Source organism: Lycorma delicatula, chromosome 2, assembly GCF_047948215.1.
Source record: "Lycorma delicatula isolate Av1 chromosome 2, ASM4794821v1, whole genome shotgun sequence".
Lineage (NCBI taxonomy): Eukaryota > Metazoa > Arthropoda > Insecta > Hemiptera > Fulgoridae > Lycorma > Lycorma delicatula.
The window spans coordinates 193,748,376-193,775,038 of record NC_134456.1 but is presented as its reverse complement, the minus strand read 5'-3'; the positions used below and the strand labels follow the sequence as shown (position 1 = coordinate 193,775,038).

At 28.0% G+C, this 26,663-nt stretch overlaps 1 protein-coding gene across 1 annotated transcript in view; it reads left to right on the top strand.

Annotated features, from left to right (window-relative positions):
* The first annotated feature begins 2,959 nt into the window (after nt 1-2,959).
* LOC142319547 (neural-cadherin-like) overlaps nt 2,960-26,663 on the top strand; it is a 450,243-nt gene continuing 426,539 nt past the window's right edge. Inside the window, exon 1 of the mRNA XM_075356938.1 lies at nt 2,960-3,074. The gene's annotated coding sequence lies outside the window, so the exon portion shown is untranslated. The remainder of the gene's footprint in view (nt 3,075-26,663) is intronic.

Below are 26,663 nucleotides of genomic sequence, written 5' to 3'. Positions count from 1 at the left end.
ACCCGTATTTAGATAGGTAAAACATACAACATTTTCGTATGACTAGTATAAATGATTCGATTTATCACCTCAACAGATGTCTATAATTTTTTTATAAAATCCGTTTCTTTCCTTTTAACTGAAGATTATTTTTCTTAAAAAAAGTAACCTTTTTATAAATAATTATTATACTCTGAAAAATGTTTTCTTACGGCATTGACACTTACTGTATTAATGTTATCGTTTGGATTTCTATTATAATTAAGATATTGTGTGTTTTACTAGTAATACAACCTAATTTGCTTGTTCAAGACTAAAGACTGCTTTGCTTGTATTCGTTCCATTTAAACCAAAGAAAACACTAGCAGCTCTATTAACACCATTGAAACAAGCTGTATTATTCGTTCTCTGTTTCTCTTTGTTAGTCTGCTCCGCTTAGTGCCTCTTTTTTTGCTTATTCAGCCTCTTTGTTTTTTCATTGTCTTTTCCTTGTTATTTAGTCATCTACTTTTTATAGTGTCTTAGCTCAATTTTTTTTTATTATAAACCGGTCGTCTTTTGTCCAATTTAATTGTTATTTACGTTGGTGAATGAAATTAATTTATAATTTAACTAGAGCGGAGATATTGAAGTTAAGGTCAAAAGATGATGTCAGACTATTCATTGTAAGTTTCACTATTCTCTTGCCGAATCATTACTGAAATATCATATTAATTAATTTTTTTCTTTTATTACTGAATTAAAGTTTTACGCCGTATAGGAATAGTATCGACTTATAGTCGACACTATTTGATATACATTTTTTTTTGTTTACACCGTATTAATTTGACGTCTAATTTACGTAAAGAATATAATAATAGTAATCACTGTAATAATTATAATTTTTCGTTTTTTATTTGTTCGTTTGTAATAAAAAGTATTTAAAAAATTATTTTACAGGTTAAATAAAATAACTAAGTGATTTTTACTGTTTATGTAGAATTTATGACATTAGCTGATTTAACTGAATTAGAACACTGGACATCGTAGATTAAAATTGGACATTTTAATCTGTTAAGGATGATAAATAATATTTGAGTGTTTTCAGTATAATTAAGTTATTGATGAAAAAATTAAATTTATAAATTCGATTTTTGTATAACATTCTTTCTTATTATTGATGCAGAAATCTCTTTTAAAAATTTTTTCAAAAGAAAAATTAATTTAACTTTATTTTTAGTACTTAAGAACTCATTTTATTCTTCGGAACTTATTGAGTTTATAGTTGAAATTGGAAACGAATTAATTTAATATTTATTGTAGAACTTTGTTTACATTGCAATTTGTTTATTCGATTTATTTTTATCGAATATAATTTTATTTTGAGGATAAAATTTTGCCATTATTTTTCTACCAAAGTTTTCTTTTTCGATCTTTCAAAATGAAGCGTACCAATTTTGTCTGGATTTAGCTTTTTCAAATAGAACAGATTATAATACAAAACTTTAATTATTCGACGTAAAGTTTTCTGTGCACACACAATGTACACAATAGGATTGTTACATCGGGTTTCTCAAATAATCACTATATTGAATTGTATAAAATCTTTCTAAAGCTCATGGGAAAAGAACAGAAGCTGCTTTTAATTAAAATTCAATTAAAAGACTTGAAATATAAAGGAGTTCTGATGTGTGACGCCTCTTAATGAGAGAAAGATTCTTGCAACATCTGGTTTTACTTTTCTCTCAATTTTTTATTTTGCGCATGTGCGTTTAAATGTTGCTTTTGTTGATTTATAATTAAAAAGGGTTATAGTGTTACTATATAATAATATATGTAATTTATGTATTTTTAATTTGTCTGTTATATTACTCTTATCCAATTAATTTATTTGTCATTTATGTATATTTATCATTATTATAAAATTATATTTAAATGTATTTTTTTTTTTTTCATTATACCATTTACTGTTTTAATGTATATTTATTAACAATCTATTTATTTTCTGTTTGTAATATTCACGTTTTTCATTAGATCTCTCATTTTTACATTAGATATACGCACGATATTTTCAACAAATTATTATCGTGGTACAAAGTACTGCTGTAAACTACAGAAAATTATTTATATTTTATGAATCTAAAATTATATGTTTAAAGAAATAATATATATTACGTAAAAAATATTATATATATATATATATATATATATATATATATATAATATTTTATATGTATACAAAATACCCTTTGAATATAAAATTTTCTGTGATTTTATTTACAGTACCAGCTGCATAGTTGTCATTATTTTTTCAGAGATCACAGTATTGTATAAGAATACTAATCTGAGACCACTCTGAAAATACTATTGTGTGAAAGGCTTCGTTAATATTTTTAGTTTAAAAAACAAAATGAGGTTATATGTTATCTTGGAAATTATCCAACTGAGAAACAACAAAATCCAACAAAAGGAAAAACAAAAACCAGACATACAGATAACACTGGTTAAGTCTTTTATTTGACTCTGACAATTATGCCAAGAGTAAAATAACAATAAAATATTGTTGTTCTTATTTTTTTTTAAACCTGTATTTCTCTTAACGTTTGATGAATAATAGTGTTATATTATTTTGTGTTAACGAACAATGAACAAATTACTAAAAAAAAACCTGAGTCCATTCAAATTTAAGAATTCATAAAACTTTATCGGAAAAGACAGATTAAAGAACAGTATCTAAATATTTGACCAGTGTGTTGTTTATAGATTGGTTCAGATCATTTACAATTATCTAAGGAATGACATAAAACAAAATTATAATAATGTTTATATTATATTATAATTTATAAATTTTATGTAATTCACGGAATTTGTTAATAGAAATGAATGAGATTTGTGTATCTGCAATTTTTAATTAAGTCTTACGTCTAATTATTTGAAATAATTACTAAAATAAATCTTTTTTTCTTTTCTAGTTACTAAATTCATCCGTATTGGAATTGCGGACAAGAATGACAACCCTCCATATTTCGACAAAGCCTTATACGAGGCGGAAGTTGACGAGAATGAAGATATACAACACACTGTCCTCACGGTCACCGCCAAGGATCACGATGAATGTAAGTAGAGATTTATAATATGTAGCGTATTTAACGGCCTAATTGTTCTTGTTTAACGCATTAAATTCGTTAAGTTACAAATTTTTTTTAACTAACTTATTCTGTAATTGGTTAGTACCTTGAGCGACCGATTGGTGAATCATAGGGTTAAATTTACGATGCTTGTAGATTTTAAAGGTAAATTATAGGGTTAAATTGTACGATGCTTATAATAATAAATCTTTGTACATAATTCGAGTTCAGAAAACAAAATCAAAAACTCAGAAGTCAGCTTAAGTTGTTTTACAAAATATTTTTTTCGCCTTCAAAAAAAATATATATAAATATGAAATTTATTTTTTTTTTAAATAAATAATTATATAAAAACTTATGTTCGATTACAGTCACGCTTTAATAGCGTACTATGTTGTTAAATAGCACACAACGTCGAACAAGCATCAAGGGGTAAATTCTATACGAACCCCGTATTGCGTAGCTGTTAATTATAGTTTCTAGGTCAAATTTTCAGTAGTTAATTATGGTTATATTTTCCTCTCGTTTATTTTAAACTTACTTTCATCGTTTGATATGTTATTTCTAAATTTTCTATCGGTAAAAGAAAATTTTTATTTGTTTTCGGGCTTACTACAAATTTTTAATGCTTGAAAATGCAATTATCAGAAAACAGTATTTATATATTTGTACATGTTTCCATGTGTAATAATCATTTCTTTCGTGTGTAAAATTAAGTTAAATTATTATTGTAATTTAAATATATTAAATTAAGTAATTTAGAAAATAATTATGAAGTAACCAAAACCAATTTACGCCAGTTTCGGCGAAAGTTCTATGAATTCGTAGAAGTAAGCCATTAATGTGTTGTAGGACATAAATGATATTTTACACTGTTTTCTTTTAAAATTAAAAGTCTTTACTACGGTAGATTATGGAATTACGTAGTCTTTAGCTTGCTCTGGAAAATGAACTTCAAAGAATTTTTATCTGGCCATCGCCACTTGAAAGTTGGCCTATAACAATCCAAGATTCCGTAAATAAAATCATATATGTGAAACGTTATATTTACCCAAATATTAAAACGCTTGCTCGCGCGCACACACACAATAAATGAATCGTATAATTTTAAAATACAAATTTTAAAATTCCTGTTGAGTAATTTTACTCTCCTGTTGAGTACTTTTTTCAGTTATTTCCTTTGTACGGAGAATAAGTGACATCTTTTACGGAATAAGGTTGTTAAAGATTTGACCTAAAATTATTAGAATTGTTTTTTAAACGGATTTAGGTTTGTTGAGGAAGTTTCAGTATGATTACCAAATATTTAAAACCGATTAGAATTTTACAGAAATATAAGTTTTTTTATTTATTGCAAAGATGAAAAATGTTCTTTGAAAAATGAAAGATAAATTCTCTTCAATAATTTGTCATTGTCTTCCGGGGATTAATAATGGAATTCTCTTCTGTAATAAATGATGTAGATGAATAAAAATGAAAATCCGTTATTACGTAACGGATATTTATTATTTAAAGTAGGTAGATACTACGTATTGAAAAACGAAATTTAAAAGCGAATTTGTGCTGATCTTAACTGAATAACTTGCTAATTTTTCTTAGTTTTTTCTTCATCTAAAATTGGCTAATTTAAATAATTTTTAAATATTTATTAGAACGATTATTACTTTCTTATCAGGTTTTTATTGTTAGAAATATTTTACAAAATTGTACTCGCCTAGAGTAGATTTAAATGAGTTTTAATTAATCTAATTTGAAGCACACCTAATATATCTAATACAATTTCATTTTGTTATTACATTATTTTAATTTAGAAGAGTAAATAAATATGTTTTCTGTTTTTGTACTCTCTCTGAAGTATTATATTATAAGCCTATAACATTTACATTTTCCATAAAATGTTAACTTTGTTTGTACTTGTATATTTGGGTTCATTTTCTAGAGAAGTTAAGTCAGATCCCTTAAGGAGATTTCTTCACTTTCGTCAACGCTACCTCATTTCACACCCTTCTTTCATTCTCATCGCCTCTTTTTCTAAGTTTCTACTTTTCTGTTACTCTTTCACTTCTTTATCCTATGTAATGAGAAATAGTGCTTTGGGAATGCACTCGACCTATATTTACTTCATATATACATCCGTTTTTCTGTTTTATTTATTTTTTTTTTTTTTAATTCAGGAAAGACGGTGAATTTAATTTTACTGAAAATATATACATTTTTTTATTTTTTTATTTTCTTTTTTCAGCGGTTGTATTCTGTCGCAATTTCATCTGGTTCTGGTCCATAAATTTGTCTCAAACTTTCCTTTCTGTTATTAAAACTTTCATTCTTATTTTGTTGTTGTCGTTGTTTCCGCAATTGTGTTTTGCATGTACGATATTTTCAAATAAGTAAATCGTGTTGTGGAATCATTTTTAACTTATATTTTGAAAGGTTTATTCATTTTATGTTTGTATTTCTTTTAGTGAAAATATAATCGTACAATACAATTTCCAAAAATTATCCAGGGAAATTTTTAGGATGTAGACGTATGCTGTTCGTTCTACATATATTTTAATCAATTAAACTATGTCGCTCTAAATAACATATTGTCTTATTTAATGGTATAAATACCTTGATAAATTACATCTTGCCAGCATGATAAATTTATTAATATGTTAAAAGTAATTTTTTTCCCCGTACTGCTTTTTTAATTTTCATTAAGTACTTTCGCAGAGATTGCTTCTCCCAATATGACGTTTAAAAAAAAATAATTAAAAATATTTATTGTTTATTATTTTTTCTTATACATAGTGGTATTTAAAACGTTAAATAATGGAGATGAATTTTTTGATTTGCTGTTTTTTAATTAATATTTATCGAAATATTAATATGCTGGACAGTATGTAAAAATAGTTTAAACGTTTGTGTCCGACAGCAACAAGGGTGTGATATAATCTAATTATTTAACGCTTGAATTTTTTTTCAATTTAATTGGATATTTATTATTTTTATCAGAAACAACAACATTATAAATAACCGGTACATATATTATTGCTTAATTTAAATTAATGTATGCAATTGACTTGATAAGATGTCCTTGATTTTTTTTTAATGCCATTAAAATGAAACTGGCAATAAAAATTATATTATGAATTTTATATAATAAAAGATGGTGTGAATTTGACAACCGGTTTTATTTGTTAATGAACCAAAAATTTCGTAATCATTACAACCTATTTGTGATTGTGAGGTTTTAAATCATTCAGGGACACGGTACGTTCTGATTGGATTTTTATTAAAAGTATCCTTTATTCCCGTGGAATTGTGCCATACATTTTCCGATATGGGCATTGTTCCATTTTTAAATGATAGAAGCATTTCATTTTCAAATTACATCACCCAGTTCTATGAGAAATTTTTTTGTCTTCAGCCATTTGACTTTTTGATGCACTTTCATTTCTTTTTTCGCTATTCCAATTTCTTTACTTCAACATTATGATGTGATTGTTTCATCGTATACAGCCCATATCATCTGTTAATTATATATATAATCTCTTATATCTATATCATCTATTGTATCATACACCCTTCTTATTTTTGCCTATTTTTGGTTTTTTCCCACTATATTCTTTTAAACCAAGTTCACTTAATCAAGGTATTTTAATGTATTATTTCCCACATTCCTACAAGATTATTTCTCGAATTTTTCTTTTCCAATTTATAATAATACCATCATAATAGTAGTATACTGCTCCACAAAACTCGTAATTTTTTAACGTCTTTCTTTTCAATCATATTTCAATAGTCACGTAATTTTAATAGAAATTTTTTTCGGGTTTTATATTGTTATATGTACATAGAATCTGCGCGTTTTTAAAAGCAGAGTATTATTTGTTATTAAAAGATAGATTAAAATCTTATTAACTTTCCTTTTCCTTTTTGTAGTCACATTTGTTACAACTATGTTTTTTTTCTCAGTATTTATAAGATTTATTTCTTTATAATTATATGTATTGTATATTAACTATATTTAATTTTTCGGCACGTTTAAATTAAAATTCAAAAATATTTTTTATTCTTATTGCGGTTTTAATGCTTAATTTTAACTTTGTTTTATATCAAGATTCCGTTTTAAAGATTTTAACGACATGGTTTTTTTTTTGCCTTTGTTTTCATGAAACGGCCTGAAATATTTATCTTTTAATTGAATTGCGGAAATATTTGATTACTTTTTATTTACAAGTAAACAGTTTATTATTTATGAAGTGTTAGTTTTCTATAATTTAGTTATCTGTGTAATAATATAAAAACACTAGTACTTCTAAGCCGAGTTCTTTCTTTTACATTTCCGTTCTTCGTGAGACCTTATTTATTGTTTGTTATTTTATTGAATCCTCTTTATTTCATTCTCCATTCTAATTAAAATGAGAATCTACCCACTTCAGTCTGAATTTTTTTATTTACAAAAATACCTTTTACTGAATTACGAAATGTCGAATGGTACTTTAATAGCATCAAAATTCTTAGTTTTGTTTTCCTTTAAAATTAAGTTGGAGTTTTAAATTACATTTTACAAATGATTTTAATTATTTCTGATATTTCTATTTTATAGAAATCTTCTGGTATTTGTTTGATGTGTATGGCAAAATTGGAAGAATGATTAGATCTCAGAAAAGTTTTATTTTGTTACCGCTTAATCCTTGGAAAAATAATCTTGGTTAAGAGAAGAAAATTGATCGATTGTTTTTCGTGAGTTATTGAAAAGTCGACTTCATTATTATTTTACTGGGAAAAAATAATTTTAAAGATAGTAACGCTAACTACAACGTTGAGTGATGTATAATCTATAATTAAGTTATAAGATAAGATTTGGTAAATTATTTTGTTTAATTGTAATTGTAATAGAATGTTTAAGATCGACTAGTTGATTGAGGCTGCCTATATGATCGAGTTCCAGTCCATTAGTAGTTGTTTCAGCGGTTTTGATCTAATGACTGACATTAGCTGTTACAAACCAATTAACTATGTTTTCTTGGAAACTGTCAGCCTCAGTTTACGCATAAGCAGGTACATGCATTTGACTTAGTATCCATGTATTGATTCTGCATTGAGGCTACAATGGCTTTCACAAACTTTGATGAAATTAGGAGGAAAATAATATTAATGCACTATTAAATTCTGTTTAATTAGCATAATTATATAAGTGGTCTTAATTAATATTTATCTATTTACAGTAGATTTATGTTGCATTACATTGTATACTCAATAGTAATGAGAGATTTATTGCAGCTAACTGTAAACATTTTTTTTTTCACATTTGTCGGAATTTAATTGTTTTCAATTCTTTAAATTTAATTGAAACAAAATTTTATTACATTAGAATTAATAGTATAGAACATTTTACTTACAAGGTTGTCATTTAATTTTTACAACTTTCAACACTAAATTACTGAATTTTGAGGATTTCTATTTTAAAAATATAAATTTTTATATCACGCTTTGAAGAGAATACGATAATTAAAAATGCGACACACAGTGTTATCCTTACCTTTATTTCGAATTAAAAAAAAAAAAAAAATTTTTGACTAAAGTTGACTTAACCAAAAGTTTACTTGAAATAAATTCCAGTTTGATTCTTTCTTTAACAATTTCTGTTCCCATGTTTACCGACTTAATTAAACAGTTTTAGTTATTTATTACATCCATTTTAGCCCAAGTGGTATACAGAGGGAGTTGGAATAATCATGAATCCTATAACGTAACTGTACTTTGTGCTATTACGTATCACAACTAAATTTGATATAGAATAACAAATTTACTGGTGTACACAATGCTTAATATCTACACATAATATTCAGTTCAGGAATATAAGATGGGGCGTTTAATAATTCTATCATTCATTATTAGGGCTATTAACAAATTAATAAAATATAAACTAGTAAATAAATAATATACGTATAGACTACTAATATTAGCGAATAATTTTATTGATATACATTGTCGAAGGATTCATAATTTGAGTGCAGCAGTGGAGTAATTAATAAATCATCTACCTTTTTTATTTATACACGAGTAAAACAATTGACACGGTTTAGAAGTATCCATTAACATTTTTACGTACTTATTTTGTAAAATTTAACTAACAAATCAACTTACTTCTTACAATTGGAAAAAAAAATAACATCTCCTCCTTCATAACATTACATAGGTGGACCAAATGTCACTACCCATCGTAAAAGTAGGTTGAATACAAAACAAAAACAAATTGAATTAATAACTAAGTAAACACTTTATTGAAGCTACATGATTATTTATAACATTGTTTCTCGAATTATTTTCCATCTTTGTCGATACCTTTCTGCAGACGACCTGGGACACTTAAACATACTTGTTTGCACAGTCGTGTATTGAAATCTATTTCTTCAAAAGCGTTTTGGATGGCATCTTTCAAGTCCTCAATTGTGTTTGTGGTTTTTTTAGCATAGACTTTAACAATTCCCCAAAAGAAAAAAAATCCACGGGTGTAAGGTTTGGAGATCTGGACGGCATTTCTATTGCTCCTCGCCGTCCAATAACTTTCCCACAAAATAACTCATCAACGCAGTTTCACACAGCTGTTGCGTAAAGGGGGTGGGGCTCCATCGTGTTGAAAGTAAAGTAAGCTGAATTTGTCGTAGTTCATTTTTAATTCTGAAATTGCATACATTGCCAATATTTCCAGGTACTTCTCTTCAGTTACTATTCAATCAAAAAGTCAAGGCCCAATTTCTCCACGACATGAGATACCATCCCAAACGGTAACACAAGGTTGATTTAGCTGCCTCTCAGAAACAATTCTGTGGTTCTCTGAATCCCAGTAGGTAGAGTTGTGTCTGTTGACGTGGCCTGTTAATTCGAAAATTGCCTCCAAATTATCTTAGAAAACAACTCAATATCACCTCTTACTTCATTTAACATTGACATTGCAAAATTGAAGCCTACGATCAGAATCGTCTTCGAATATGCTATGTATGAGACGAGGTATGTAATTTTGAATTTAGCCTTACGTAAAATTCTCCGAACAGAAGTTCTAGAAATATGCTGTGTTAGAGTCTACGAGTAGACTTTTTAGAGCTCTGGATAACCGCTTTTAAAACCTTAAGCATAGTTTCATAACTTAATATTTGTGTTAGGCTTTAACTACTAAGCGTTTTAATTTATCTTGTTTAAAGTAATTTTTCAACTTTATAATAATGTGTCATTTTAATAGTGTATACCAAAACTTTTAAGATTAATTTTAAAAATTCCATCCTGAAATACATTTACGATAAAGTTACGTTGATATCCGAATAGTTATTTTGGTTTAATCGAAGATAACGATATAATTTTTAGACAACTCTTGAAAGACTAATATTTTTTAATTTAGACGAGACAGAAATGATATTTTATTGTGCGTTTGTTTTTGTTGGCTTAGGCAGATTAATTATTATTATTAATAGATCTTTTTTTATGAAAAAATACAATAATTAATGAAGATGATATGTATTAAACGAATTAGAGCCAAAAAAAAAACTAAAAATAGAATGTATATTTTTTAGGCGTAGGAAATAAATTTCATGAAAAAATTCTCTAAACATATTCATATTTAAATTAAGCTTAAGAAATTTGCTTCAGTAATGTATTCTCTAACTCTAACACCTCTTTTAATGAAGGCTAAAATAAGAAAAACACCGTTTTCATAAAAGGTTTCTGAATTTTAGGTACGGGTTTTATAATTTAAAAAAAAAATTGTAGGTATTTCTTGATACTTCTACATTTAAATAATAAACTTAAAAAAATTATTGAATATTTTTAAACCGAAGGGAGATAGAGAAAAATAACAAAAAAACATATATTTCAACTTTAAGTGGTTAGGGTTGATTTTTTAAAGCATTTTTTTATTATTTATATATGCATTGTAGATAAAAAAATTGGCTTTAATAGAGTTTTCTAAAATCCCTATGAAAAAAATTGAAATTGATTTTTCGCAATATCCCCCTACTCAATGAATTTTTTAAATAAATTAATATGATTAATTTTTTTTATAAAATGAAATAATAAGAAAATTATTTAATATAAAATAATAATTTGTTTATGATTTTTATCTCTATATGTGGAGCACCACATATAGAAACATATGAGCCAAATTTGAAGAAAATCGGTTAGGTAAATCCTGAGATGATATGAGGCCAAAAAATGTACGACACACATACAAACGATATGTTGTTTTATGTTTTTTTTTTTTTGGTTTCGATGGACTAGTAAAGATTTGCAAAAAACCCGTTACCCCATTTTTGGCATGGTCACCATACTTTCCCCTTTAATATAAAAAATATACATATTCTAGCTACATCCGCCGAGAAATTAAAACATCATAATAATTTCCCTATTAGTGACAATATTAAATATTAGGTAAGGGAGTGTAAGCTAACACTAATATTTCTGAATAATTAATAAAAAGTTTTGCTAAATATACTTATCACTGCGAGGTAGCTCAGCCCAGTTTGGGTATCAGAATGATTTTATTCAATTCTCATCGGCCCGTGTAAAATTTTACTAGAAGTCACGTGATTATTGCTAAAACAATGGGAAAGCTTCGTTCTGTTTTGTTATTCATTGGATATACTGTCTATAAAATAAAAACAATCACAAAATTGTTTTAAGTAATACATTTTTAAATTAATTAATAATTTTCATTCCGGTTCTTTATAATAATTGTAAAATTTAGAGATAATTTGGATGTGAGAGGTAAAATTTTGTTTCAATTGGAAAAGACAATGGCGTTTCTATTATTACTTTCCTACGTCACGGATGAATATTAAACGTAGTGTTTTATTAAAATTTCTGTTTTCAGATACTTTTACTTTTTAATCAACAGCGTCTCTCTTAAGTTATTATTCATTTATATATTCAGATTCGTTTCATAAACAAATAACTTAACTATTTTATTAAATAATTAGTGCAGAAGTGTTTTTAATTAACTTATGATGTTTATCGTTATAATTAATAGTATTTTTTCTAAACGTATTCTAGTCGCTTTTACATTTCAAACAAATATGAATGGATCGTTTTAGTACTTTCTTAGAAAATAGATAAAATGGGAAAGCAAGGAATTTATGTAAGCATGTTAGTTAAACATTTTTAGGTTTGTTATCACTTATTCGGATATTATTACACATATATTTAAAAATGTTTTTATTATAAAAATAGTGAAATGATAGATGTTCAACATATCATAACCAATCTTCCAGAATAATTTGCGAATTTTATTGAAAACTTTGATGGTTGAGATAATTTTACTGTTAGACCAAGAAATAATTAAGATCTGATTTGATTCTGGTGTCGGTTCAAATATAAATCAGTGCCATTGGGTAAACATATTTCGCACAGATGCGAAATCCAGGCACAGTACAGTCGATGAAGAAAGTACTCTAATAACTTCTTATTTTGTAATACGATCATAATTCACAGTAAAAAAACAAGCAACTACAACTGTATTCAAATTATGTCCGAGATCAAACAGTAAATCAAATCTATCAGTTTATCATTGTCAAATATATTTAGGTAATTACATCTGACGAAATGTTCACACTGTTCTTTATCGGTTGTTAGATCATCTTTTCTAAATGTACCAAATGTCATTGAAACAAGCTTTAACCATTGCATTTTCCCGGTCATCATTTTTTTTTTTTTTTTTTTTGTCTTCAGTCATTTGACTGGTTTGATGCAGCTCTCCAAGATTCCCTATCTAGTGCTAGTCGTTTCATTTCAGTATACCCTCTACATCCTACATCCCCAACAATTTGTTTTACATACTCCAAACGTGGCCTGCCTACACAATTTTTCCCTTCTACCTGTCCTTCCAATATTAAAGAGACTATTCCAGGATGCCTTAGTATGTGGCCTATAAGTCTGTTTCTTCTTTTAACTATATTTTTCCAAATGCTACTTTCTTCATCTATTTGCCGCAATACCTCTTCATTTGTCACTTTATCCACCCATCTGATTTTTAACATTCTCCTATAGCACCACATTTCAAAAGCTTCTAATCTTTTCTTCTCAGATACTCCGATCGTCCAAGTTTCACTTCCATATAAAGCGACACTCCAAACATACACTTTCAAAAATCTTTTCCTGACATTTAAATTCATTTTTGATGTAAACAAATTATATTTCTTACTGAAGGCTCGTTTAGCTTGTGCTATTCGGCATTTTATATCGCTCCTGCTTCGTCCATCTTTAGTAATTTTACTTCCCAAATAACAAAATTCTTCTACCTCCATAATCTTTTCTCCTCCTATTTTCACATTCAGTGGTCCATCTTTGTTATTTCTACTACATTTCATTACTTTTGTTTTGTTCTTGTTTATTTTCATGCGATAGTTCTTGCGTAGGACTTCATCTATGCCGTTCATTGTTTCTTCTAAATCCTTTTTACTCTCGTCTAGAATTACTATATCATCAGCAAATCGTAGCATCTTTATCTTTTTACCTTGTACTGTTACTCCGAATCTAAATTGTTCTTTAACATCATTAACTGCTAGTTCCATGTAAAGATTAAAAAGTAACGGAGATAGGGAACATCCTTGTCGGACTCCCTTTCTTATTAGGGCTTCTTTCTTATGTTCTTCAATTGTTATTGTTGCTGTTTGGTTCCTGTACATGTTAGCAATTGTTCTTCTATCTCTGTATTTGAACCCTAATTTTTTTTAAATGCTGAACATTTTATTCCAGTCTACGTTATCGAAAGCCTTTTCTAGGTCTATAAACGCCAAGTATGTTGGTTTGTTTTTCTTTAATCTTCCTTCTACTATTAATCTGAGGCCTAAAATTGCTTCCCTTGTCCCTATACTTTTCCTGAAACCAAATTGGTCTTCTCCTAACACTTCTTCCACTCTCCTCTCAATTCTTCTGTATAAAATTCTAGTTAAGATTTTTGATGCATGACTAGTTAAACTAATTGTTCTGTATTCTTCACATTTATCTGCCCCTGCTTTCTTTGGTATCATAACTATAACACTTTTTTTGAAGTCTGATGGAAATTCCCCATTTTCATAAATATTACACACCAGTTTGTATAATCTATCAATCGCTTCCTCACCTGCACTGCGCAGTAATTCTACAGGTATTCCGTCTATTCCAGGAGCCTTTCTGCCATTTAAATCTTTTAATGCTCTCTTAAATTCAGATCTCAGTATTGTTGCTCCCATTTCATCCTCCTCAACTTCCTCTTCTTCCTCTATAACACCATTTTCTAATTCATTTCCTCCGTATAACTCTTCAATATATTCCACCCATCTATCGACTTTACCTTTTGTATTATATATTGGTGTACCATCTTTGTTTAACACATTATTAGATTTTAATTTATGTACCCCAAAATTTTCCTTAACTTTCCTGTATGCTCCGTCTATTTTACCAATGTTCATTTCTCTTTCCACTTCTGAACACTTTTCTTTAATCCACTCTTCTTTCACCAGTTTGCACTTCCTGTTTATAGCATTTCTTAATTGCCGATAGTTCCTTTTACTTTCTTCATCACTAGCATCATATTATTCGGTCATCATATTATTCGAAATCTTTATAAGAAAACTGAGCTTATCCTTGAGTTGTTGAAAGCTCTAAAACTGGCTTGATGGAAAATTAGGGAACTAGCTAATCTCCGGGAAAATATTTATGAGTACTGAAACGTAAACTAACGAATATTTTGACAAAATTTTCGTTTACTCGAAAATTTCGTTGCATTTTGGCTACGGATCGTGAGGCGGTTATCAAAACTCTGCGATTTCGTTAGAAAATTAGTGCAAGTAGCCAATAACTGTCAGAAACTTCTTTTCTTTTTTTGTGACTCGGAGGAACTCCATTTACGGGTGAAGTGTCGGACTCGCTAATAGTTTCGCAAGATGTTATGTGTGCCTGCGCCCTACCGACTAAACCTCCTATTTCACCAACCCCTCGTGCCAGGGCCGGACCCGCAATTAAGCATTATCACAGCCCTGGGACCGTGACTGCTTTTACAGACCAAAACTGTATTTGGAAAAAAACGTGTCACGCATATGGGGTAAGTGAATATGTTTCTGCTCTCAAGATGTTTTAAAAATGGACGTTGACTATGAAATTCGACTATTCTTATCATGATTATTATTTGTTAATTAATATCCTATAAAAATTGAAATAGGTTTATGTTAAAGTTTCATTCTTTAACTTAAAGATAAATTGTGAAAAAATTATGATCTTTGAAAACAATTTATTCACGGCTTTTTATTTTTATACTAGCTCCCAGTCGTATTTTCGCACGACCTCCCAGTCGTGCGAATATGGTGTGAATATGGTGGTTACTTGCGTTTCCCGCAGCAGTTAATCTTTTTATTTTATGTCTTTTAGTCAAGTAACCGGAGGCAGGTGCAGCCAGTCACACATACAGTAACGATGGCAGTGGCAGTGTTGATTGAACCACATCGCCGTATACCTTCAGACCACTTAAAAATCGCAATTAAAAAACCCGAAAATGTTTTTTAAATATTTATCTGAAGAGTATTTAAAAGCCCAAATCTACTAAATATCTCGTTTACTGTAGTCGGATTGGCAAAATTTACAATCATTGTTCAACATTTTTTTTACCTTCCTTCATCCCCTTTCAAGGTCGTTTTTCTAGGATCTAGCACTTGGTTTATTGACATGAAGATTTCACTCACCAAAAATTAGGTTGATGTCTTCATTTGTTACCGAGAATTTAAAAAAAATAACAGAGTTTCAAAAATATTCAAAAATCCATATAATCCTTGAAATTCAGAATTTAAAAAAATCTAGAAATTGGTTTTTCGATATTCATAATCATTCAGTTCAAACCTAGCTCACACAGTGATAAGACACACACAGTTCACAATTTATTAAAGTTTGTGTTTCAACCGGCAAATGTCCACTACCACATATATATTTCTTTTTTTCGAAACTTATTGAGATGAAATGTATTTAAAAACCTCCTCAGTTATGCCAAGAAACATGGGTAAAATTGTAGTAGCGATAGGTTGGGTAGTTTTTTTTTTGTTTATCCCGAACAAAAAAAAGCCCTTCTTCCTCTTTATATTATAGTGTAGGTAGATAGGATACTTTATTTAATCTAACTTTAGTTCTATTATTAATATTATACATTCGATTATTTTGAATCATTCAGTTCAGAGTTCATCAATTCAATTATTTAAAGTTTTTGCTGCAACCGGCAAACCTCCATTGTCTACATATATTAATCTTTTTTTCGAGGGGAAATATATCCAAAAACCTTCTCAGTTATGCCAAGAAACATCTGTAAAAATTTAGTAGTGGTAGTGGTTAGTAGCGGTAGATAAGTAATTTAGTATTTTTTTGTTTATCCGTAACAAAAAAAAAACCCTATGTTATAGTATAGAATAATGAAACCTACGATGTTATTCGTCTGTTATCAGGCGTGTGATAACACACAAACCTTTAATTCACATATATGCAAGACTAATTGTATTTCTAACTACCATACGATATTGGACAATGAGTAAGAACTGTAACCTAATAACAAATTATTTTGTTTTTGATTTATATTCACTGAATTATTTACTTTGTAAATTATTGCTTTATTTTAGAGAAATAGGTCTAACGTTATTTCAAATTTATTTTTTTATTACGAAGAAAATCGTTCGTATAGTACAATTGTATAGTTCTGGGGCTATATATATATATATATATTATATATTATATATATAAGTTTACCTGCAGATGTTGATTCATTAAGTTTTTTTTTGTTTTATTGCCAGAAAAAGAAAGAAAGAAATAATTACAGCTTTTTCTTCTTTGTTGGTTTTTCATTCCTTCACTTCACATTAACTGAGTGAAGCCCGTTAAACTGAACCCTTCCTCTGAATTGTTACACAATTTATTTTTCTCTGTGAAATTACAGGTTTTTTTTAGTACAGTTCTGTTATGGTTTCCTCTTATTATTATCTATCCTCCTTTCGTATTTCGAATTTTTTATTTGAATTCGTTATGTTTTATGTTACATTTAAAAATAGGTTTGAAAAAACATTATTAGAAAATAATATTTCAGAATAAAATGTTATTATAATCGGTAATTAATTTCTAATTAAAGATTTAATTACTGGGTAGTCTATTTTTATAATTTTATAACCTTACCGAATTTTAATTAAAGCAGGCCAAAAGTGGAAATTAGAAATAAGGAAAAGGAATTTATAAGAAAATATCCATTCAACATCCTTTAAATGTTTTGAATTCTTTATTAAATCCCTGAAAATTCCTATTGCGGATTTTTCTGGTAGTTCGAAATAACGTATCGTCTCAGATTCGATTTAGATGGTATCAGTGTTTTTTATTTTTATTTTCGGCACATTTTCATTATAAAAACATATTCCGGTAAAAACTCGATTTGAGTTTATTAAGGAGAACATGGGATCTTATTCTAGAGCTCGTTTATTTACTTGTGTTAGGGGTTGAATTTTCTTTTTATGTCTGTTTACCTTTTGTAATTTTTTAACTAACTTTTTTTATTACCTAAAAGAAAAGTTTTTTATAAGTGTTACATAATTTTTATAAAGTTTTTTATTTAATATCTTGATAAAAATATCTGTATTATTTAGTTATTAACTGAAAATTTAAGTTCTAATGAGAAAAAATTACACATCCAATTTTATAACGAAAGAATTTTGTCGGCACAATATAACAAACTACGGCTAAGATTTCATTAATACAATACATTAGCAGGTACCCATATGGGACATTTTACATGGTACGTTTTGTACCGTTATGAGCAATTCAAGCTGATGTACGGACGTATAAATTTTCTTTTACGAAAACTTTTTACTTCACTAAATCTCTAGTGCCCTCTTGTGCTATTGCTTGTTAAAAATTATTTCTGGAATTTGTTGCTCCTCTTTCTTTCTTACTATGTCTAATGAATTGTTTATAACAGCTTCATCTTTATCTGTTATTCTTAGACCATGTTTTGATTTATGTGACAGTCTAAACGCGCACGCACACACACACACCCACATACATATATATATATATATATATATATATATATATATATATACACACACACAGAAAATCTATTGAAATTGTGCACAGATCTACTTTTAATTGTAATTTAAAACTTGCAAACCAGCAGAGCAATTAATCTTTTCTTTCCGTTTATAGAATATTTTGCTTTTTATTTATTTTACGTTTTAAAAATTGCATCCATCTAAAAATTATGCCATCGGATATTGGATATTATATATGATACATGATGGATATTGATATTATACAGTGAATATTATTCATGAGGATTGAGTAATGTGCTACTCCTCGTTGAGAAAATATTTCAAAGAAACAATTTTTATTTTATTTATAAATTAAAAAAAAAAGACAAATGATTATATTTCATATTAATATATTTCTATAAGTGTATTTAGATAAATGAAAATTTGCATCCTTTTGACATCCCAGAAATTCTTTATTTAATTTATTTCTGTTTACCTGCTAAGGATAAATAAAAAAAAAAGTTTAATTTTCACTCTATATCCTAAAGCAAAACCAGCAGATTAATATAATATTTGCTATTCCGTTTGTCGTAATATTCTAATAAGAATTAAAACTTTAATGTAAAATTATTAATTTTAATGTAGTAATATTCTATCCCTATGAAATTATGTCTAAATTGGATGATTTGGGCATAAAGCACCTACTTTCAGAAATTTTTTTAATATACTGATTCAGAAAAATGAATACAAACTTTGAACTGTAAGATAAAATTTATTTTCCTACCAACAACGTTAAATTTCTGGGAAAAGTAAGGCTACAGTCCAGTTTGAAAAATAAGTGTACTTTCTGATCAAATTGAGTGTTCCAAATGGTGGTAAAAGTAAATATTGAAAATGGTGGCCTTCAGCATCGATACGTTTCTGTGTATCTGTGAGTCACGACTGATTCTGTAGCTCGCACCAAAATGTCCGTTGCCACATCGCTTGAATTTAATCCCAAAATATATTCAGGTTACACGGTTTACGAGGGTACACTCCTTTTACTGTGTCCAATAAGAAAAAATCAAGCGGCGTAAGGTCTGGAGGGCGTGCAGAAAACTCGATCGGTCCCCGCGTCTAGAAATCAAATCCCTATGGTAGTACAGCGAGACAATATCTTGTTGGTAAAAAAACTTTCATTACCGTACATTGCAGTGATTGAAGGGAAAATTAAATCAGCAAGCATTACTAGGTTCTTTTCTCCAGTTTCAGTATCTTCAAAACGGAGCCAATGAGTCCTCTATGAGACAAACCGCACCACACATTCACACCAGGCAAATTCACAGCCTTTTCAACAATATTGTGGGGATTATTTTCAGATCAGTACACACAATTTTGCCTATTAACAGTTCCATTAAGTTCGAATTGTGCTTCATTCGACCAAATAATGCTACCCATGAGGCCCGGTTTATGTGTACCCATCCATTGAACCCTTTCATAAAATTGTATCCTGCGATCTATGTTGTCATCACTTAGCTGTTGCACCAACCTTGGAATGTACACACGCAACTTGCCTTTCTTCAGAATGCGTCGCACACTACTAGCACTTACACCACTCCCACGTGACCCTTGCCTTACAGATTTTTATGGTAAACGCTGAAATAGTTCAAGCACCGCACTTGAGGATTCACCACTTGTAGCCGTGCGAGATCGCCCTTTCTACACATTATACACTGTTCTATTGATCTCGAATTTGTCTCGTAGACATATAAATGTTAACCTTGAAGGTGGATCAGCCCGTATTCACGTCTCCAATCAGTTTGACCAGAAAGTACACTTATTAATTAGACTGTAGCCTTACTTTTCCCACAAATTTAATCTTGCAGGTAGAAAAATAAAATTTCTATTAAATTTGCTAATTCTAAAACTTTATTATAAAGACGCTTACAAAATATTAATGTGATTCCTCTATCCAAACTTGTGATATAAAGTTTTATATAAAAATAACAAAATGGTGGACAGGAGGAGAACGAAGGAGAAATAGCATTTATAAGGAGTTTATCATTTTTCCTAAGGTTATTTCTTGTTTAGTTTTACAAGTAGAATCCAAAAAAGTATAGCCAGCCCACCATTTTAGAAACACGCTGTTTTTATTTTTTATAATGTAAGATCAGTACCCTGTTTATTTTTTGTATAGCTTAATTTTTTAGACATTAGAAAAATGACAGTTAAAATCGTGTGTAGGTAGACATTTTTACCAAATTTGTAATGTGATCAACTTTTAATGTATTTCACTTTTAAAATCCTTGTAGTACGTTTTATACTTCAGTCTTTTGTCGGTTCACTGCTATCCTCTATGAAAATTTTCACTGATTTCTTATTTTAAATTACACGTATAAATTATTGTGTTTCTGAAACCTGAAAAACTATTATTTGCATACTTTAAAGAATTTTAAACGCCAAGAGTTGAGTGGCTTTACAATTTTCGAACATCTTCAAATCAAATTCCGATTAGGAAATTTATAATTATCTTCCAGATGAAGTTTTTTTTACCTTGTTTTTTCCTCTCTAAATATTATAAAAACTTATGTTGAATAGCAAAATAAGATATTCTCTGATTTTTTTCTTTTAGAGAAGTTACTCTGTACTTCTATTTTAAATTCAAGTAGTTGAGGTCTATATTGATTCAATTCGTAGAATGGTAGCAGGAAGACTACATCGCTTGAATTTTCAGTTTAGGTAGGCCGACATGTATCGTATATATACACATTTATATACTGTATATGTTATGTGGTAGATAGACGACACTGTCTGGGGATTACTTGCTCGTATTCTACTCACGTTCTACGCTTCAGGGTCAAATCGTTGCTAAACAAAAAAGGTAACAACCTTACGGTACAGTTTATATGGGTAACATGATTGCAACCGTAAATCGAACTTACCTGTTTACGAGTTTATATACAATGATATATATATATATATATATATATATATATATATATCCAATGTACATGTGTTACTCATAAATGTACGTACACCCTATATTTATATCAACCACGTAAATACCTATTAAGTTTACATTTATAATAGTCTAAAAGGCTCCCGGGAGTCATAGATGTCATGTTTGTCTAATGATTGTAGTATTCTCTGTAATTATGCTGTGTATATGCGACGTATAAACACAATTATATAGGTCATAAAGTATAACCAGAGGATTGTAACAAAATTTACAGTATGAATACATAAAATCGTAAATCATTTTAGAACATGTTACATCGCTGCGGTATTTTTGTGAAGTTTTTCTTCTGCGCTTACATTCATTTAATTTATATTAAGCTCATTTATTAACAAATTTAATTGTGTGTTGACTTTTATGTACATTTATTACTTTTGTCATGATTAACATTGTTATGTTAATGAGTAAAGGAATATTTTATATAATGGTTCAATTATTTTGTAATTAAATTTAATAATTAATTAATTTAATTGTAAGCATATTATTATTAAATATTTATTTTATTACATTAATACACTATAATCTGTTACTTTTACAAAATCACGAAAATACTTCATTTTAAGATATTAAATTTGATTTGGTTTAAATTATATCTTTGTCACAGCTTAATCGATATCAGATTTTTTTTTTTTTATGAGTAGGCCTTTGTACTCACTGTGTTCGACGTACTTCTAAAAGGTAAAATGGATAACGATAAACATTATCAGAAACTATTTCAATCTTAGAATTAAGATTAATAGATTTTCTTCATATCCTATTTCTTATTAATTTTATAATTAAATATTTTTCACGAGCAAATAATTAAAACCCAGATTCATTGCAAAACGTATTCCGTAAAATATTTATCTCACAATGGATTCAAGTTATGATGAAAATAAAATTAAATTGTTTAGTTTTTATTGCAAATTTTCTATTTTAAATGGAATTTCTTATATAATATTTTTAATGAAATCGAACATCAGAGAAAAAAATTCAAAATTAATGATTAAAATGGTAAAATCAATTTTCTAGTATTATTTATAATATTATACAACACTAATGTTTATAAAACTAATTGCAAAAGATACTGACTTGGACTGTTAAACGAATATTTTAAGAATCGTTTTTGATCAAGGGAAGCCAGTTCTCGGAGACAGTCTGTTAGTAAGAATAATTTGTATTCATTTATTTGTTAGTCCGTTTATACGTTAATAGCAAGTAAATAAATTCATTGAAATTTTGCATGATGATTTTTGAAAAATTTGTAATAAATTCATTTGAGAAGAAATCACGGCCAATCGATAAAGGAGAGACTATCGATTCAATTTTTTCTATCGATAACATATTTTTCTTCTTTTCGGTTTATTTAAGATTAATACAATCAATTATTCAATAAAAAGTGAATGACAATGTTTTTTCCTGAAAAATTATAAATAAGTGTCGACATTTAGGCCGGACCCCAAAATTTATGGAAGATTTTTTCTTATGATATGTTTTATTACTAATATGGATGATGCTAAAAGTGTAATTTATTATTTTAGAGAATATGACGTGTTTCAGCATTATAAGGTAGACATGTTTTAAGTATCTTTAGGTAGTAAACACGTTAATAATACTGACATTAAGCATGAAAACCCAGCGTAGCATACATAATTAATTTGAAATAAATCTGTTTTTATAATGAACGTAATAGAAGAAAAGCTTGACAGAAAACTACGAAGTTATTTAAAAATTATTAAGTAAATTTTAATGATCTAGACTTTCTTATTATAACTCTAAGGTGATCAACCAAGAGCAACAAAAAATAAAAAATAAACCCGACAAAATTAAAAGTAAAAGGAAATAATAATCAAAATAATAAAGAAACTGATAGACCTAAAATAGAAACAAAATAAATCAAATAATTATCAAAAACAAGAAAATAAAACTCCCTTCTAAACAACTTTAAAGCATTACTAAAAGGCTGTAATAAACCAAATAAATATCTTTCATTTTTCATTTCATGTAATAAACTAAATTAGTGTCACTTACAAATTACTTTCCATTAGATTTGATTTATTTTTACTTTTTTGTACGACGTAAAGGAAGCCGATAAAGTAAAACGATTAGCCGTTGGATGCTGAAATGTTGGATTTAACACTGTTGTAACATGTAGTTGTGCACCTTCCCTTTTTGTTGCAATCGACCGAACCAAAAGTATCCAACAAAGTTCAAAATCCAAATAAAATTTGGATTTTGGACTTTTTCTTAACTGCACTAATAAGCCCTCATTGAGAGCTTTTCAACGATAGGAGGTACTTATTTTCATTGGTTCCAGAGTTACAGCCAAATAAAAGTTTAATTAATGAAATATTAGGATCTTGCAGGAGAAGGCACATCGGTTCGAATCAGTCGACCATTCCTTAGATGTGTGATTAATTGAAACCCAACCACTACAGAACACCGGTATCCACGATCTAGTATTCAAATTCGTATAAATTTCACTGCCTCTATTAGAATTTGAACCTTAAAACTTTCGATTTCGAAAGCAGCTGATTTGCGATGACGAGTTCACCACTAGACCAACCCGGTTGGTTAAGGCCACTATGTTTATTTGAAAAAACTGAACATTATCAGTAATTTTTTATTGTATTACATAATTAATCTAGTTAATTCAAGTTAGGTAAATTATCTATGTAGTAATTAACTTATTTATTTATTTATTCGAGTAAATGACATGGATATACTTTATAATATATAAAAGTATAAGTGCTTTTTTTTTGTCCGCTTCCGATTAGATAATTCTCTAATCCTATTTGATTCGGTTTTGAGTACTTTTATTAATATTTAATTTTTTTTTGTATTTATTCTAAAAATATGCCTTTAGTAAAATTTTAAATAAATCTTGGTAATTAGAATCCCTGTTGTTCAGTAAATAAAATTTGAATCAAGGAATTTATTTATTACGCCTAAATCTTGATAAAAAATATTTCAATCTGTAAATTCGACTAAAAGTTTACCTAAAAGTTTACATATCTTCAGTTCAACTAATGGTACTGTAATCAAATTAAAACATATTAACTTTTTTCAGTAAATTAATTATAATTGTTTTTTTCTAAAGATTTTCACTACTTAAACACATTACTAACGTAAAAGAACGATGTTTATTAAAAAAAATTCTTACCTCTTAAAAGAAACGTAAGGCTTTTGATGTCGGGCGCAGGAATTTGTTTACCTTTATCTTCATAGTTGTCGCTTTGTGCCTCTTTCATCGAATTCTATTTTTTGTTTTACTTTCCAGTATGCTTCATCAAAAACATTTCCTTGGCTTGACTTATTAGTAAAAATTACGTCATGTTAAAAAAAAAATCAAACAAAATGGTTTGTTGGTTAATTCATTCGATCAGTGAGTAAATTTATTTCTATTTCAGCCTTTTAATGTCACTTCTTAAATTTTTTTATCTTTCCATTGATTTTTAAAATCACGCCTTTGATATTTAACAAAAAAATGTACGGGTGTTACTTTTTTTTCAGTTAGCAACTGAAAATATTGGTTATTAATAGTATTTTGAATTTTATTAGATTTATATTGTAATTTGAAAATAACGATAGAAGAATTTTCAGTTATACATCTCAAATCTAGTAATACTCAAATCTTAGTAAAGTATAATAAATTACTCTGCTCACTCTAAGAAAAGCTAATCTGCCTAGTTGTAGGTGTCATTCACAGAAGCAAGAGTATATCATTCGTCTAATGCGTATGTAACATTTCAATAATCTTCTTAACAACATCCGCCCGAAAGCTCTGATCAAAGCGTAGTCTTCTAGCATACTGATAAATATTCTTATGTATAATTGTTTTTGAAATCTACTTCAGTTTGTGAGAGTAAAAGAGATGAATCCCTCATTTCACTTCGATTTTTATATAATTTATCCTGGTCCAAATGCAGTATGCAGTTCAAGACATTATGAATTTTGAGGACATTTAATAAGAAATAAGTATTCAATTTACTTACGCTTTTTTGTTGACAGATTTAAACATTTTTGATAAAGAAAAATTAAGAAAGAAAATAATTTTTCTAAAAAAGGAAATTTTCGAGTTATTTTTTCGAGTACTTTTTAACCCTCCAAAAATATCGAAGGGCAAACTGAAACGGACTTGTAAGTTCAAATATTTTCTATGCCGCAAATTATATTTTGTGTTTTATATATATTTTTTTATGTAAGTATACTCCTGCATTTGAATTACTATTGGTAAATAAGTTTAGAAGTTATTTTTTATATACCTGTTTTCCGAGATTCAGTTCTTTCATTATAATGAACAAAGTGAAAAAGTAGTTATGAATGCCTTCTGCATTCATTTTTTACGTAAAAAAACAATTACCGTTGTTAATCTAATTTCCTGATTGACTTACACATACGTACATTTATTAAGTGATTGTATAAGATTACTACAAAAAAAGTGGTTACCAAACGTTTAGTTATATTAAAGGATAGTTCTCTTCGTAATTTTTAAAAACTTTAACGTAACTTGAAATATAAAATTCAATTTTTTATTTCGTAACCATTTAATTTTACTAGTTTCCGATGAAATTTTTAAAATAGAAGTGACGTTTAAATTCACCTGAAAAACAAAGTTATATTTTAAAGAATTTAAAAAAAACTTTAAAGACTTTGAGGTTATCCGTTGAAAAATTAAAAGATTTTTTTTTTACATTAAATTAAAGAAAATGTCTTTACCAAAATTTCAACTTTTTATGGTATTTGCTAATTTTTTTTTTAGAACGGACAGAATTGAGTAATAATATTTGTTATAGATTTGATTAAATCATTTTTCGGTGGTGATTTATGAGTTTTTTTTATTTTATTATTTTTTTATTGAAACTTACAGAGGATATATTTCATTTCAAAATGTATTTTTAATTGAGATACGTATTGCTTTGTGAATTTCATCTGGTCTAATGTGAAACTCTACAATAAAAAAGAGTTATCGTAGCATAACCTTAATAAAATTTATTACGCGGAACTAATTTTGTTTTAACAGCTTATATTGCGCTAAAAGAAAACATCTGTTTCACTGGATTTCAATAGTTTTCTTTTCTGTTATTTTTTTACGTTTTCCTGTTTCTTACTTATCTAATTTTAACATTCTTTTCAGAATTATAATTTATTTTGCTTATTTAATACGAAAAATTAATCAGTTTGGACTAATTACTAAATGAGTAATGATTTGATGACTAATGACTAATGAGTGATGATTATTAAAATGTTTTTATTTATTTCTAACTTAATCCGCTTTATTATTCTGACAGGTAACATAACAGTAATAACTGTATGCAAATGACATAATTTGTTAGTTACAGAAAACGATATAGCCATTCAATATATAACAATCCATACCTTGCATAGTAGAGAAAGCAAGGAATGAAATGATATCCTAGTTCACTATTATACCTTTCTCACTCACTCGAATTATACATGCATGCCAAATCGCTGAAATGCAGGTAATATTAACTTCTACAAATATCAAACTCACTCTGTTACCCACAGTGACCGGGTATATTATATATTATTATTCTCTGAGAAAACAGCTAGCCATTAGCCCGAGGCTTTATATGTCAC